The sequence below is a fragment of the Ovis aries genome, chromosome 2 (genome assembly GCF_016772045.2).
Source record: "Ovis aries strain OAR_USU_Benz2616 breed Rambouillet chromosome 2, ARS-UI_Ramb_v3.0, whole genome shotgun sequence".
Lineage (NCBI taxonomy): Eukaryota > Metazoa > Chordata > Mammalia > Artiodactyla > Bovidae > Ovis > Ovis aries.
Genome location: NC_056055.1, coordinates 104,062,472 through 104,079,156, shown reverse-complemented (window position 1 = coordinate 104,079,156; position 16,685 = coordinate 104,062,472). Strand labels below are relative to the sequence as shown.

General features: G+C 43.9%; 1 protein-coding gene across 4 annotated transcripts in view; it reads right to left on the bottom strand.

Annotated features, from left to right (window-relative positions):
• Positions 1–16,685, bottom strand: part of MSRA (methionine sulfoxide reductase A) — a 373,287-nt gene that overhangs the window by 341,003 nt on the left and 15,599 nt on the right. The gene's annotated exons all lie outside the window — the stretch shown is intronic.

Sequence of the window (16,685 nt, the reverse complement as noted above, 5' to 3'; positions counted from 1 at the left end):
GGAAGCATCACTACAAACAAAGCTAGTGGAGGTGATGGAATTCCAGTTGAGCTATTTCAAATCTGGAAAGATGACGCTGTGAAAGTGCTGCACTCAATATGCCAGCAAATATGGAAAATTCAGCAGTGTCCACAGGACTGGAAAAGGTCAGTTTTCATTCCAATCCCAAAGAAAGGCAATGCCAAAGAATGCTCAAACTACCGCACAATTGCACTCATCTCACACACTAGTTCAGTTCAGTCACTTAGTCGTGTCCGACTCTTTGCGATCCCGTGAACCGCAGCACGCCAGGCCTCCCTGTCCATCACCAACTCCCAGAGCCCACACAAACCCATGTCCATCAAGTCGATGATGCCATCCAACCATCTCATCCTCTGTCATCCCCTTCTCCTCCTGCCCTCAATCTTTCCCAGCATCAGGGTCTTTTCCAATGAGTCAGCTCTTCACATCAGGTGGCCAAAGTATTGGAGTTTCAGCCTCAACATCATTCCTTCCAATGAACAACCAGGACTGATCTCCTTTAGGATGGACTGGTTGGCTCTTGCAGTCCAAGGGACTCTCAAGAGTTTTCTCCAACAGCACAATTCAAAAGCATCAATTCTTCGGCGCTCAGCTTTCTTTAGTAATGCTTAAAATTCCCCAAGCCAGGCTTCAGCAATATATGAACCGTGAACTTCCAGATGTTCAAGTTGGTTTAGAAAAGGCAGAGGAACCAGAGATCAAATTGCCAACATCTGTTGGATCATGGAAAAAGCAAGAGAGTTCCAGAAAAACATCTATTTCTGGATTGACTATGCCAAAGCCTTTGACTGTGTAGATCACAACAAACTGTGGAAAATTCTGAAAGAGATGGGAATACCAGACCACCTGACCTGCCTCTTGAGAAACCTGTATGCAAGTCAGGAAGCAACAGTTAGAACTGGACATGGAACAACAGACTGGTTCCAAAGAGGAAAAGGAGTACGTCAAGGCTGTATATTGTCACCCTGCTTATTTAACTTATATGCAGAGTACATCATGAGAAATGCTGGGCTGGAAGAAGCACAAGCTGGAATCAAGATTGCTGGGAGAAATATCAATAACCTCAGATATGCAGATGACACCACCCGTATAGCATAAAGTGAAGAAGAACTAAAGAGCCTCTTGATGAAAATGAAAGGGGAGAATGAAAAAGTTGGCTTAAAGCTCAACATTCAGAAAACTGAGATCATGGCATCCTGTCCCATCACTTCATGGCAGATAGATGGGGAAACAGTGGCTGACTTTATTTTTCTGGGCTCCAAAATCACTGCAGATGGTGACTGCAGCCATGAAATTAAAAGACGCTTACTCCTTGGAAGGAAAGTTATGACCAACCTAGACAGCATATTAAAAAGCAGATACATCACTTTGCAACAAAGGTCTATCTAGTCAAGGCTATGGTTTTTCCAGTGGTCATGTATGGATGTGAGAGTTGGACTATAAAGAAAGCTGAGCACCGAAGAATTGATGCTTTTGAACTGTGCTGTTGGAGAAGACTCTAGAGAGTCCCTTGGACTGCAAGGAGATCCAACCAGTCCATCCTAAAGGAGATCAGTCCTAGTTGTTCATTGGAAGGAATGAAGTTGAAGCTGAAACTCCAATACTTTGGCCACCTGATATGAAGAGCTGACTCATTGGAAAAGACCCTGATGCTGGGAAAGATTGAGGGCAGGAGGAGAAGAGGACGACAGAGGATGAGATGGATGGATGGTATCATTGACTTGATGGACATAGGTTTGCGTGGGCTCCAGGAGTTGGTGATGGACAGGGAAGCCTGGTGTGCTGCGGTTCATGGGGTCACAAAGAGTCAGACATGACTGAGCACTGGACTGAACTCAAGTTCAAAATAACTTATTAAAACTCAATTGTCATTTGCTGATACTAAGATGAAATGTATAGTCTTTGATGTACCTTTTAAATCCCTGGAAACATGCCTTTACGTTTTTGCTTTTAATCTGGAAAAAAATGTATCTGATTTAGTGACAAGCTGGATAGTAGTCTGAATTTTATTTAAATACTACTACATATACAACAAAGACGGTAAATAACAGTACATGCTTCCAAATTCTTGATAAATTCAACCCTGCATCAGTATCACAAGGTTCATGGCTATACTACTCTCAGCTATATTATTTTTGTCTTCTTGACTGAACTACACATTCCTTAAGGGATTATTAATTTTTAAACTCCTCCATTAGCACCACACTGTCCCATCTATTTGCTCAGTAAATATTTACTGAATACCTACTATGTTAAAAGGCACCTTGGTAAGTGCTACAGGGCTAAACTATTTAATGAAGCAGAAACAGTCTTTGCCTTCAAAGACGCTACTGTCCAGAGGGGGAAGTGGGAAGGCTGATGCATATAAAATGCATATAAGAGTGAGAGGTTTGCAAATATCCCTCAGGGGAAAGAGGGGCCTTCTACACCCAATCGCTCTTTACCACCCCCTCTTCCCGGTCTCAAACCTACTTAGTTTGCCATCCAGTTCAATTTCCTATATTACAAAATTTAATCCTAGGTCAACGCAGGAAAAGTCTTTGGTCTTTGAGAAAACAACTTGATATGTTTTTGAAACTTTAGACAAGACCCTTAGAACGGGATATTAGCTGGAACTCAAGGCATAGAGAGGGGCTTCCCTACTGTCTCAGCAGGTAAAGCATCCATCTGCAGTGCAAAAGACAGGTAATGTGAATTTGATCCCTGGGTCTGGAAGATCCTGTGGAGGAGGAAATGGTAACCCAGTCCAGTATTCTTGCCTGGGAAATCCCGTGGACAGAGGAGCCTAAAGGGCTGCAGTCCATGGAGTCGCAGAGTCGGACATGAGCGAGCACGCAGGCAAGTCATAGAGAAGTGTTGGGTCTGTTTCATGTGAGAAGACTTACATTTTCTTGGAAAGAGGCTGAAACGAGTGAGGAATCAGGAGGTGGGAGCTGAGAGGATACAGAGAGGCGCAGGCTCAGCCTGCGCTGGGGAGGGCTGGGGAGGAGGCTGCTGGGCCAAAGGCGCAGGGGAGCCGGACTGGGCACAGGCTCTGCTCTGCGCAGCCAACCCCCCTCCAGCGCTCCCGGCCCAACCTTCAGGCCAGCCTGTGACCTGCTCCCTTCTGCTATGTGGCCAATTCAGTGTGATAAAGAGAGAATACCTGGGGATGCAGGAACCGAGAGGCAGTGGTAATTGAGACAATACAAGCATCCCACACACATACTCCAGAATTCAAAGGAATCTCAAGGAGGGTTTGGGACTTCCATGGTTAGGAACTGGGGTTTGAGTCAAGAGCAGGAGGTCCCCAAGGCCAAGTGAGTTACACAGTCAGCCGAGTGGGGTTCAGAGCATGAAGGGGTGCCAGCAGCTTCAGAGGAGGTCCCCTACACCTGGTCTCATCAAGCCTGGTCCTGATGATGCCTCCCGATCACCTCCTCCTGACGGTCCCCGGTGCACAACCCTAAGCGGGGCTGCCGCCTCCTGCTGTGTTGACTGCCCCTACCCGGCCCCAGTGCCGCTTCTGCTTCTACCTGTGTGGTGACACCTCCCCCAAGCATTTCCCCAGCACACAACCGCAACCTGTCTCTGCAGCCCCTTAACTACTTCTCTTTCCACAGTGAGAGCTTACAGGACAAGGGCTGCCCACATACGCACTGCAGAAGACCTGGGCACCATGATCAGGAGAAGACTAGACTTCAGATGGAAAAGCTGTAGACAAATTCCACGTTTAGGAGACAGAATTACAGGTGGGAACCGGACCAAGTCTGCAAAGAACAAGGGTCACGTGTAGTCTGTGTGGGAAGAACTTTGCTCAGTGAAAAAAATCCACAGTCTGCTTCTACTTCTAAAATGCCTGTGGGTTTGCTTCAACGGTACTTTGAAATATTCACGTATAGTGGGGAAAACTTGATCTCCAAGGACGTCCAAAAGAAAACCATGCACAGCAAAGAACGCAAATAATAGTACGTGCTTCCAAATTCTTGATAAATTTACCTTCTCATCAGTGGCACAAGGTTCATGGCTTAACTCTTCTCACCTTATTTTTATCTTCCTGACTGAACTATAAACTCCTTAAGAGATCGTTACCTTTTTAAATCATCCATTAGCACTACTCTGACCCATCTATTATCTCAGTAAATATTTACTGAATACCTACTGTGTTCAAGGCTCCTTGGTATACGGTACAGGAGTGGAAACAGTTCTTGTCTTTAAAGATGTTACTGTCCAGACGGGGAGTGAGGAGGCTGATAAAACGCATATACGAGTAAGCTGTCCCATTAAAATAAAATAAGGAGGGATAAAGAAGGCCGAGCCTTGAAGAATTGATGCTTTTGAACTGTGGTCCTGGAGAAGACTCTTGAGAGTCCCTTGGAAAGCAAGGAGATCAAAACAGCCAATCTCAAAGGAAGTCAACCCTGAATACTCTTGGCCAAGGACTGAGGCTGAAGCTGAAACTCCAATACTTTGGCCATCTGATGCAATGAACTGACTCACTGGAAAAGACCTTGATGCTAGGAAAGACTGAAGGTGGGAGGAGAAAGGGACGACAGAGGATGAGATGGTCGGATGGCATCATCAATTCAATGGGCATGAATTTGGGCAAACTCCAGGAGATAGTGAAGGACAGGAAAGCCTGGCATGCTGCAGTCCATGGTATCAAGAAAAGTCAGACACGACTTGGTCACTGAACAACAAAGTTAGTGTGGAGGCAGAGAGATGAATTCACAGTTGCCAAAGTAACTTCCTCCAGATTGAGAAACAAGCTATCAGGAAATATTGTAACCATAAGCACAACCACCTTGCATGCCTCCACTTTCTTTCCCTTTCTCTGCCTGTTCCTCAAGGGGAGAAAAGAACAGAAAAAGACGAGGGAGACGAAAGCAAGTACAACCATGCAAGAAAGACGCAGGGTTTAGAGCTGGAGTTAATAAGCTTCTAAGGAAGGAGACTAATTCCGAAGGGAAAAGAGAAAATCGAAAGTGTAATACAAAGAAAGCACTTTAAGTCACTGCAGGCATGGAAAAGGACCTCTAGGAACTTTGTTTCCAAACCCTCTTTATATAAAAGCCACCGGGAGGCTAGAGAAGTAAGTAAAGGAGACAAAGTAAGTAAAGGAGACAAAGTAAGTAAAGGAGACAGCCCAAGAGCGGCACAACCAAAACCCGGGAAGCGAGCGCCCACCTCCAGCCCACTCCACAGGGCTGCAGCGGCTTCTCACTTTGGTGTTGGTGAACACAGCAAGAGTGAGAAGAGGAGAAAAGCTCTAAGTAGCTCAGGGAAATTGCTGTATAAGCCAAGGACCCTGTGATCATTAACTGCGGCAATGCCAAATATAAAAGACTTGGTAGAAGTCGTCCTTGAAGTATGAAAAAAAAGGGGGGGGGTGGTCAAGTTTCATGACGCAACAGTTGCTGATTGCTGGGCTTAACAGCAAAGCTGGTAGTTTATTCCAAGAGCTTGGACCTCTGTAAATGTCATCTCTTCTAGTGATGAGCTATAACTGATGATGCTGCTTTAACAGAGAGCTTTATTTTTCTAGGGGGAAAAAAAAAACAACAATGTAAGAACCAGACCAGACTGCTAAGCCAGGTTCTACCACTCACCTGGTTCTCAAAACCTAAATGTGTATGCGCCACACGCCTGGAGGGACAGGCTCCGAGTGTGTGAGCGAGGCCGCGGAGAGCCAAAACTACAGCCTCCCTGGACTCGGTGACAGGGTTGGCTGCCCAGTCAGCAGAGTTTCCTCCCCATAAATTGCACAGTTTCCAGCTTCTGTGCCCAGAAGAGAGGCACCCAAGCCCTGGGAGGGTCAGATCGCATCCCAGGGAACCCGAAGGGCCAGGGCCAGTCACAATGGATACTCTAGCTCTGGGAGGAACCTCGTGAAGAGGGCGTGGGCCACACGACCCCTGATGAACACACAGCACCAACCTCATCGCTCCCACCCAGGGCACCAGCTATCAGTAGCATATGCCTACAGAGACGGCTCATACACAGCATCTCTCATATGCCAGCTTCCATTCCTGTCTCCACCATGGCATACTACATTCAATGCCATGCTGGCTGACAAGAGGAGGAGAGGAGGAGGGAGGGAGGGGAGAAGATGGCAAGGGAGCAGCAGGGAGGAGAAGAACAGAAAGGAAGTTTCAAAACTGCAGGTGCCTCCTCATTGCACTCGCTTCTCCCCCTCCAACAAAGACAATTACAAAACACTCTTTGGAAAGCAGTAACTAAGTTTTCCCACATTGGCTTTGTATCAGTTCTAAAACCAAAAAAAAATTATTTTGTGTGTTTCATTTACTGTGCCGCTGTTCTTGACAAAAGCTGGTTGGGCTTGCATCTGAAAACCTACAGGGAATTAAGCATGAAAAACTGAGAAATGGCACAGGGCAAATACAGTGCCCTGAGATGTGGCTTGACATAGAACAAATCAGGCAGTAAACAATGTAAAGAGCATTAGGAAGGATTAATTTATAGCTGAAGACGGACAACCGGGACCAATAGGCAATATGAGTTTCTTCCTAAAAGGTTAATAAGAAGTCGTCATACCCAGAACCCTTGTCGTACTCATGATATCCAAAGGGACAGGCCTGTAAGACATCAATTAATAGACAAGTTGTCAGAAATCTCAAAATGGGGGACTTCCCTGGCAGTTCAGGGGCTAAGACTCGTGGCACGTGGGTTCCATCACTGGTTGGGGAACTAAGATCCCATATACTGTGTAGTGTGGCCAAATAAAAGGGTTGGGGGGGGGGGAAGAAAAGAAATCTCAAAAGGGGAGAGAGGAGGAGAAGAAAGGAGGGAGAGAGTGAGGGAAGCAGTGATGAAGGGAAGGAGTGAAGAAGGAAAATGAAGCAGGAAAACAGCCATGAATTAGGAAAACAAGAGGACTGGTCGTCAGGAAGAGAAGAACCCACCCATAAAAAGAAAAAAGCAGGCCAAGTTTAAATGGACCTCTTTTCTATAACACCCTCCCATATCTTCCCCCTTCAGAATATACACATTCTCGAGTCACTCCCGTCTTTTTTTAAAAACTATCTCCCTTTCGAGCTTAACTATTGCCCTATCTGCTTTCCACTCCAACCAAGTTTGCTGAAAGAGAAGATGGAATCCATTCTCTTCTCCACTTCCTCACCAGCCAACCCCGGCCACCAGTTTCCGCCCTCCCGTCCCCACGCCCACCAAAGCAAGTGGTTCCGGTCGACTGTCCCCATCCTTCCCGCTTGCTCTCCCCTTGGTTTCCTGAGTGCTCCTTTCTCTTTTCTGACTGCCTCTTCTGTGCAGCCATAATGGCTCGTCCTCCTTTGCTCTTAAGTTTTGGGATTCCACCTCACCCCATCCCAAGACTCTCTTCTCTCTCCTTCTGACGCTGTATACTTCATGGGAGCAGAGAACCATGGGTCCAGGCTCTGGACTCTAGAAAAGGAACCCAGAGCTGAGGGGCACCCTCGGGGCAACAACTGCAGCCTCTACTGTTGACCAGGGCTCTGCAAACATCCCAGTAAGGAATCATTCATGCTGACACAAAAAAACTAACACAACACTGTAAATCAATCATACTGCAATAAAAAAAAAAGAAAGAGAGAAAGAATCACCCAGGCTTTGCTTGAACTCTTCTACTGACAGGGTTAGGGTTAGGGTTAGGGTTTAGGGTTAGGGTTAGGGTTTAGGGTTAGGGTCAGGGTCAGGGTCAGGGTTAGTTAGGATCAGGCTGGGCTTCCCTGGTGGCTCAGATGGTAAAGAACCTGACTGAAATGCAGGAGATCCGGGTTCCATTCCTGGGTCGGGAAGATCCCCTGGAGGAGGAAATGGCAACCCAGTGCAGTATTTCTGCCTGGAGAATCCCATGTACAGAGGAGCCTGGCGGGCAACTAACACAGTTAACACTAAGATCAGGGTTAGCGTTAGGGTAAGGGTTAAGGTCAGAGTTAAGCTCACTGACACAAAGCAGTTCAGCCATGAGAGAATGGAGTGGGCAGTCAAGAAGGACCCATCTCCAGGGAGCGGTAGGACAGAGGCTAAGTACAGGCACACCCCTTGCTGTCCACCTTGCATACACCTGAGAGGTGTATGGTATAAGTAATGACCTCCCTGGGCCACAGGTGGATCCAGGGTCAATCCTTCTGAGAGGAAAGTTGGCCTAGAAAAGGAAATGAAGGGAGTCTGAGGTCACGATGAGCTTGTGCCCAGGTCGCTTTGTTGACCTGCCCCGCAGCTCTCTTGGTGAGCACGCTCATAAGACAACCGCCAGCCGGTGCCACGGGACAGGGGCAACGACACGGGGGAAGCCGCTCCCTCAGCCTCTCCCCTGGGGCGTCACACCGCAAAAGCAACTTTCCGCGCATCCGCCAACAGCCAGGTGTCACGCTCGTTCTTTCGGTTCTGGCCCTGTCATCTCGGCTGCTCCCAGAAACATCCGTTTGAGGAAGGTGCCACCATTTCTGTTTTACAAATGAGAAAACCGAGACGAATCTATTCATGCTCACGCAGCTGGTAAGCACAAGAAACGAAGTTCAGAGTCACTGTGCAAAGGTTACGTGCCTGTGCTTTCCACCCTCCCAGCTCACCGCTCCCTGAAGAACTCACTTCTGAGCACCGCCTGTCGACTGTGAGGGCAAACGTCCACCTATGGTCCTGACAGGTCCTGTAGAGCGAGATAACAGACAGGCGTCCATCTCCCAGCACCGTACGCTGCAGCGTAAATGAGTCGCCACATCTTGGTATTAAGTCAAGAGGGGAAAGTGGAAATCCTCAGGAGAAACTTATGAATGATACCACAGGAACGAAACAAATTCAATAAATCCAGAGACTAATATTGTTAGACTTCTGTAGTAGTTATGCTGGTGATGATAACCTTACAAACGTTCTTCGTGGAACGTGTTAAATCATAAAATCATCTCTTGATTCTGGAACATAAAACAATGTCTTTTTTATGTCAACACAACCTTGGGGAAACAAGGATAACTACGGATCTTTTTTAAGATATTTTCTTCTGTCACAGTGGAAGCCATTTCCTTCACTCATCAATATTTTTACATATTTGTAGAAAGACTTCTCTCCCATAAATATGAAACACAGATTACAATGTAACAGCTAAGGGCTCAGATCTCCTCTAACAACTATTTGGAAAGTCAGACACTGGGTTCACACAAGCAGTCATAATCAAATTTCTAAAGATGGATAGCTCATGCTGCTGGAAGATAAGTTAAAAAGTGAACACCCATTTATTAAGATTCCATTAATTTTACTATGTATTGACCTGCACCATACTAAAAGGATTTTATTGAACAGACAACTTCCAAACTTAATACTACACAGAATATTAGCTCAATCATTCTTTCATTCACTTAATAATTACTATGTAACATAAACACACATAGGCATAGAATTATACAAATAAGTAAACTACTTATACAAATCTGTATATTACTTGATATGAATAATTAAATAAGCCACCACTAAAAATGCAGTTATAGAGAAATATGTACATATATTAAAGCAAAATTGTTTTTATAAAGTTAAATAATGATAAGACAACAAGATAAGACATCTTCAGAGAATAAGACTGTACATTCAATGAATGTTAACGAAAATATGCTAAATGTTCTAAGAGACAAGGATCAAATGGGTTGAAGTGTAAGGGAAGATAAACGATAAAAGGAAGTTAGGTGAAGAGAAAAAAAAGAGATGCATTTTTGGTCAAAGCATGTTCTGGACAGAGTAGATCAAGCAAGTTTAAACAAAATGTATCTGCAGAGATGCAGGACGTAATATCTCTACAATTAATAATCTATAAGAGCAAACCTACAATGGTTTACCTTTCAGTGATCCAAGGAATATATTCGTTTATTTCCTAACTTAAGGGCCATCATTTATCCAGGTCCTCATTTTCAACCAAAGCAACACACCTGCCAAAATTCTAAAACCCCTTAGGAAAACAAAACACAACAGATATGTATCTATGATGTAGAGTCACTGAGTTTAGAGCACCACACACCACTGGGCCCTTTCAGGTCAGTTCAGTGGCTCAGTCATGTCTGACTCTTTGCGACCCCATGGACCCCAGCACGCCAGTATTCTCTGTTCATCACCAACTGCCGGAGCTTGCCCAAACTCATGTCCCTGAGTCGGTAATGCCACCCAACCATCTCATCCTCTGTTGTCCCCTTCTCCTCCTGCCTTGAATCTTTCCCAGCATCAGGGTCTTTTCCAATGAGTCAGCTCTTCTCATCAGGTGGCCAAAGTATTGGAGCTTCAGCATCAGTCCTTCCAATGAATATTCAGAACTGATTTCCTTTAGGATTGACTGGTTTGATCTCCTTGCAGTCCCAAGGACTCTCAAGAGTCTGGACCCTTTAAAGATCACTAAAATCATGAGTCATCCCATCATGTAAACATTCTGAAACACAGCAGTGCAGATGATGTACAGTACGAGTCCAGGAATTTGGGCAGGAAACCAGGGCCAGTGTAATGCAAGTAATTTGTTCAGGTGGATGGTCAAGGTAAGAAGGTAACAGTAGTTATTGGGCCAAGAACTCCCCAAAATACTACTGCAGATATTAACAGAAACACAGACATGTTTACAGTAGAGAAGGCCTTGGGAAGTCAGCCAGATCTTCACACATCCATACCCTCTTTCAAGGTGGGAACTGCCAACAACTCAGGGTCTAAGTCTTGGACAATTGAAGATGCGGGGTGATTAAGAGTTTGTAACCATCTTACAATATCAAGAAATAGAAGGAATTCTGATGGGGAAAGGAAAAAAAAAAAAAGGTGACCCAAAATGAAGACTGTGAACTACAGTAGCAGTTCAGAAAACCTTTTCTATGAAAGGCTAGATAATAAATATTTCAGGCTTTGTGGGTCACAAGATCCCTGTCCAACTCTCACATCCATACATGACTACTGGAAAAACCATAGCTTTGACTAGACGGACCTTTGTCGGCAAAGTAAAGCCTCTGCTTTCTCATATGCTGTGTAGGTTTGTCATAGCTTTTCTTCCAAGGACCCTGGAGAAGGAAATGGAAACACACTCCAGTATTATTGCCTGGAAAATCCCATGGACAGAGGAGCCTGGCAGGCTACAGCCCGTGGGCTCACAAAGAGTTGGACATGACTGAGCAATTTCACTTTTCTTCCAAGGAGCAAGCATCTTTTTAATTTCATGGCTGCAGTCACTATCTGCAGTGATTTTGGAGCCCAAGAAAATAGTGTATCACTATTCCCACTGTTTCCCCATTTATTTGTCATGAAGTGAAGGGACCAGATGCCATAATCTTCATTTTTTGAATGTTGAGTTTTAAGCCAGCTTTTTCACTCTCCTCTTTTACTTTCATCAAGAGGCTCTTCAGTCCCTCTTTGATTTCTGCCATAAGGGTGATGCCACCTGCATATCTGAGGTTATTGATATTTCTCCCAGCAATCTTGATTCCAGCTTGTGCTTCATCCAGTCCAGCATTTCACACGATGTACTTGGCATAAAAGTCAGGATGACAATATACCAGCCTTGATGTACTCCTTTCCCAATTTGGAACCAGTCCATTGTTCCATGTCCAGTTCTAACGTGACCTGTATACAGATTTCTCAGGAGGCAGGTCAGGTGGTCTGGTATTCCCATCTCTTGAAGAATTTTCCACAGTTTGTTGTGATCCACACAGTCAAAGGCTTTGGCATATCCACTGAAGCAGAAGTAGATGTTTTTTCTGGAACACTCTTACTTTTTCTCTGATCCAACAGATGCTGGCAATTTGATCTCTGGTTCCTCTGCCTTCTCTAAATCCAGCTTGAACATCTGGAAGTTCTTGGTTCACATACTGTTGAAGTCTCACTTGGGGAATTTTAAGCATTACTTTGCTAGCCTGTGTGATGAGTGCAATTGTGTGGTAGTTTGAACATTCTTTGGCATTGCCATTCTTTGGGACTGGAATGAAAACTGATTGATGCTTTTGAACTGTGGTGTTAGAGAAGGCTCTTGAGAGTCCCTTGGACTGCAAGGAGATCAAAGCAGTCAATCCTAAAGGAAATTGGTCCTGAATATTCATTGGAAGGACTGATGCTGAAGCTGAAACTCCAATACTTTGGCCACCGGATGCAAAGAACTGACTCATTGGAAAAGGCCCTGATGCTGGGAAAGATTGATGGCAGAAGGAGAAGGGGATGACAGAGGATGAGATGGTTAGATGGCATCACCAACTCAATGGACACGAGTTTGAGCAAGCTCTGAGAGTTGTGTGATGGACAAGGAAGCCTGGTGTGCTACAGTCCATGGAGTCACAAAGAGTCAGACACGACTGAGTGATTGAACTGAACTGTATAGATCCCTGTCACAAGTCTCAGTTCTGGTGTTGTACTGTCAAAACAGACAGAGATAGTAGCCAAACCAATAAGCATATCTGTGTTCCAATAAAACTTTATTTACAAAAACAGGTGGTAGAAGATGCATTCATGATAAAAGTCTTAGCAAGTTCGGAATAAAGTGGGATTACGTCACCTCTATAAAGAAGATCTGCAAAAACTCTACAGCTACCATCGCACTTAACAACGAAAGACTGAATGCTTTTCCTCTAATGTTTGGAACATGGGATTTCAACAAATGGTTCTTCAGCAACTGGATATCCATAGGGCAAAAAAAGAGAGAAGAATCTCAAACTAAATCTCAAACTTTAAACAAAAATTAACTCAAAATGGATCACAGACTCAAATGTAAAATGTAAAACTACAAAACTTTTACCAAAAAAAAAAAAAAAAAAAGAGGAGAGACTTTCTGAGATCAAGGTTAGGCAGAGTTCTTAGGCTTAACACAAAAAGCATAATCCACAAAAGGAAGAAATGATAAATTGGAACTCATCAAAATTGAAAAAATTTACCTGCAAAGCCTCTACTAAGAAGATTTAAAAAAAAAAAAAACAAGCTACAGGATGGGAGAAAATATTTGCAAGCCATAGAGAATTGATATTTAGAATATATACAAGAGCTTACAAAAATGAGCAGTATAAAGGCATATAATCCAAATAGAAATGTCTAACGTTTAACCAAAGATATTTCACTGAAGAGGATATACAAATGACATGAAAGCACATGAAAAGGTGTTTAACATCCTTAGCCATGAGGGAAGTGAAAATTTAAACCAATGAGACATCACTACACACCTATCAGAATGGCTAAAATAAAACTAATGGGGACTTCTCCGCCAGTCCAGTGGCTAACACTCTGCGCTTCCCATGCAAGGAGCACAGGTTCAGTCCCTGTTCAGGGAACTAAGATCCCATAAGCTGTACAGTGCAGTCAAAAAAAAACAAAAAGTGATAACATCAAATGCTGGCGAGGATGCAGAGACTGAAGCAGTCAAACATTGCTGGTGGGAATGTGAAATGGTACAAGCACTCTGGAAAACACTCCAGCACTTTCTTATAAAGCTAAACATGGGACTGCTCTGTGATCCAGCAATTGAACTCATGGGCCCTGATCCCCAGAGGAAAAAAAAAAAAAAAAACTATGTTCACTTAAACACTGTATACATTCTGACAGCTGACCAGTTTCAGACACAGATATAAAGAACAGACTTTTGGACTCTGTGAGAAGGCAAAGGTGGGATGATTTGAGAGAATAACAGTGAAACATGTATATTACCATATGTGAAACAGATAACTAGTCCAAGTTCGATGTATGAAACAGAGCTCTCAAAGCCAGAGGTATGGGATAGGGATGGAGTGTGGGAGAGGGGTTCGGGACAGGAGGACACACATACACCCGTGGCTGACTGATGTCAGTGTATGGTAAAAACCACCATGATATTGTAAAGTAATTAGCCTACAATTTAAATAAATAAATTTTTAAAAACTGTACATAAATGGTCATAACAGATATATTTATAATAGCCAAAAACTGGAAATACTCCATATGCCTTTCAGTGGGTAAATGGTTACACAAACTGTGGTACATTCATACCGAGGCATGGGATACTATTCCACAATAAAAGGGAACAAAGTGTTGACTCTGACACACGCAGCAAGTTTGCTGAATCTCCAGGGAATTACATAAACTGAAAAAAGCCAACCTTAAAAGTTCCATGCTGTATGATTCCATTTATATAACACTCTTGATGTGATAAAATTAGAAATGGAGATGAGTGGTTGCCAACTATTAGGGACGGGGGTGTGAGGGAGGAGGTGGGGGTGGGTGCCGCCTTCTATAGGTGCCCTGTAACAGGGCGACTCAGGGGATCCTCGCGACAGAACTGTTCTGGATATTGACTCTGTCACTGTCAACATCCTAATTGTGCACAACAGATTTCCAAGATGCAACCTTTGGGGAAACTGGGGAAAAGAAAAATACAGAATCTCTCTGTATTATTGTTTTACAACTGTGTGTGAATCTATAATTATCTCAAAATAAAAATTTTAATTTAAAAAAAAAAAACAGACCACAGTACAGGCCAAATATGACCCACAGACCATATTCTGCCAACCCCTAGTTTATAGCAAAGGTACTGAAACTGTGTAGTCCAATTCATTACACGTAACCAAGTTATAACTCTAGATGTAAACTGACCTGTAAGTTCCCAGAATAAATAATTCCATAACCTGGTTGCCAAGCTGCATCCAGAAACCAATCCAAACAGTACCAGCAAGCATCCACGATCCACAGGATGTTTATACTTCGTGGACAGAGGGCAAACCTCTGCACACCTGAACCTCTGACTTTCCCTCGTATGCATCATCAGAGAACCTACATTCTGTCCATTTTCTATTCTGATACAAACCCTTTATTTAGGTTGGCTTCGAGGCACTGCATAACCTGGCACCAACTTTATCTCCTTTGACTAGATTTACCAGGAAGGTATCCATAAGTGCTTACCGTATGTGCACAGCAGACCGTGATTAATAAACGTATCTACAGCACTGCTGGAGCCAAACACGTAATAACTGATCGAGAGTTCAACTTTGCTTATTTCAATAAACTGTAGTTTACCATGGGCTACATACATACAGTCCATCCTAAAGGAGATCAGTCCTGGGTGTTCACTGGAAAGACTGAGGCTAAAGCTGAAACTCCAATACTTCGGCCACCTCACGCGAAGAGTTGACTCACTGGAAAAGACTCTGATGCTGGGAGGGATTGGGGGCAGGAGGAGAAGGGGACGACAGAGGATGAGATGGCTGGATGGCATCGCTGACTCGATGGACGTGAGTCTGGTGATGGACAGGGAGGCCTGGCGTGCTGCGATTCATGGGGTCGCAAAGAGTCGGACACGACTGAGCAACTGAACTGAACTGAACATACATACAGAGGGCTATTATGCAACCATTTACAACACCATATTGAATTTCAGCAAACTAGGAATGAGGGGAACTTCCTCAACTTGATAAAGAACATGTACAAAAAAAACCTAAGCTAACATGGTAACTAATGGTGAGAAACCAGATGCTTTACCACTAACATCAGGAACAAGGCAAGGATGCCACAGGGCCACAAGGAGCTGGACACAACTGCAGCGACTTAGCGCACACACACACGTCCCCTCTCACCACTACTGCCCAGCATCATACTGGAAGTTCTAGCTAATGCAGTAAGAAAAGGAAATAAAAGGTATACAGATGGGGGAAAAGAAATTAAGATGCCTTTGTTTTGCAGATGACATGACTGTCTGAATCCCAATGAATCAACAAAAACAAAAAGATTACAGGATATCATTTTACTAAAGCAAAATGTTTTCTTATATGCCAATAATAAACAATTGGAATTTGAAATTTTAAAAAATACCTTCTACATTAGCACTAAAAGAGTTAAATACTGAGGAATACATCTAATAAAATATGTCCAAGATCTATATGGGGAAAACTATAAAATTCTGATGAAAGAAATCAAAGAATATCTAAATAAATGCAGAGATATTTCATGCACATGGATAGGAAGACTCATTACTATCAAGATGTAAATTCTTCCCAACTTGATCCATAGATTCAACACTATCAAAATCCAATAAGTTATTTCATCAGTCAGTCAGTTCAATCACTCAGTCAGGTCTGACTCTTTGCAACACCATGGACTGCAGCAAGCCAGGCTTCCCTGTTCATCACCAACTCCCAGAGCCTACTCAAACTCAGGCCATCGTGTCAGTGATGCCATCCAACCATCTCATCCTCTGTCGTCCCCTTCTCCTCCCACCTTCAATCTTTCCCAGCATCAGAGTCTTTTCAAATGAGTCAGTTCTTGTCATCAGGTGGCCAAAGAAAGTACTGGAGCTTTAGCTTCAGCATCAGTCCTTCCAATGAATATTCAGGACTGATTTCCTTTAGGATGCACTGGTTGGATCTCCTTGCAGTCCAAGGGACTTTCAAGAATCTTCGCCAACACCACAGTTCAAAAGCATCAATTCTTCAGTGCTCAGCTTTCTTTATAGTCCAACTCTCACATCCATACATGACTACTGGAAAAACCATAGCTTTGACTAGAGAGACCTTTGTTGGCAAAGTAATGTCTCTGCTTTTTAATATGCTGTCTAGATTGGTCATCTGGAGAAGGAAATGGCAACCCACTCTGGTGTTCTTGCCTGGAGAATTCCATGGACAGAGGAGCCTGGTGGGCTACAGTCAAAGGGGTCGCAGAGAGTCAGACCCAACTGAGCTACTGAACAACAACAAGGTTGGTCACAGCTTTTCTTCCAAGGACCAAGTGTC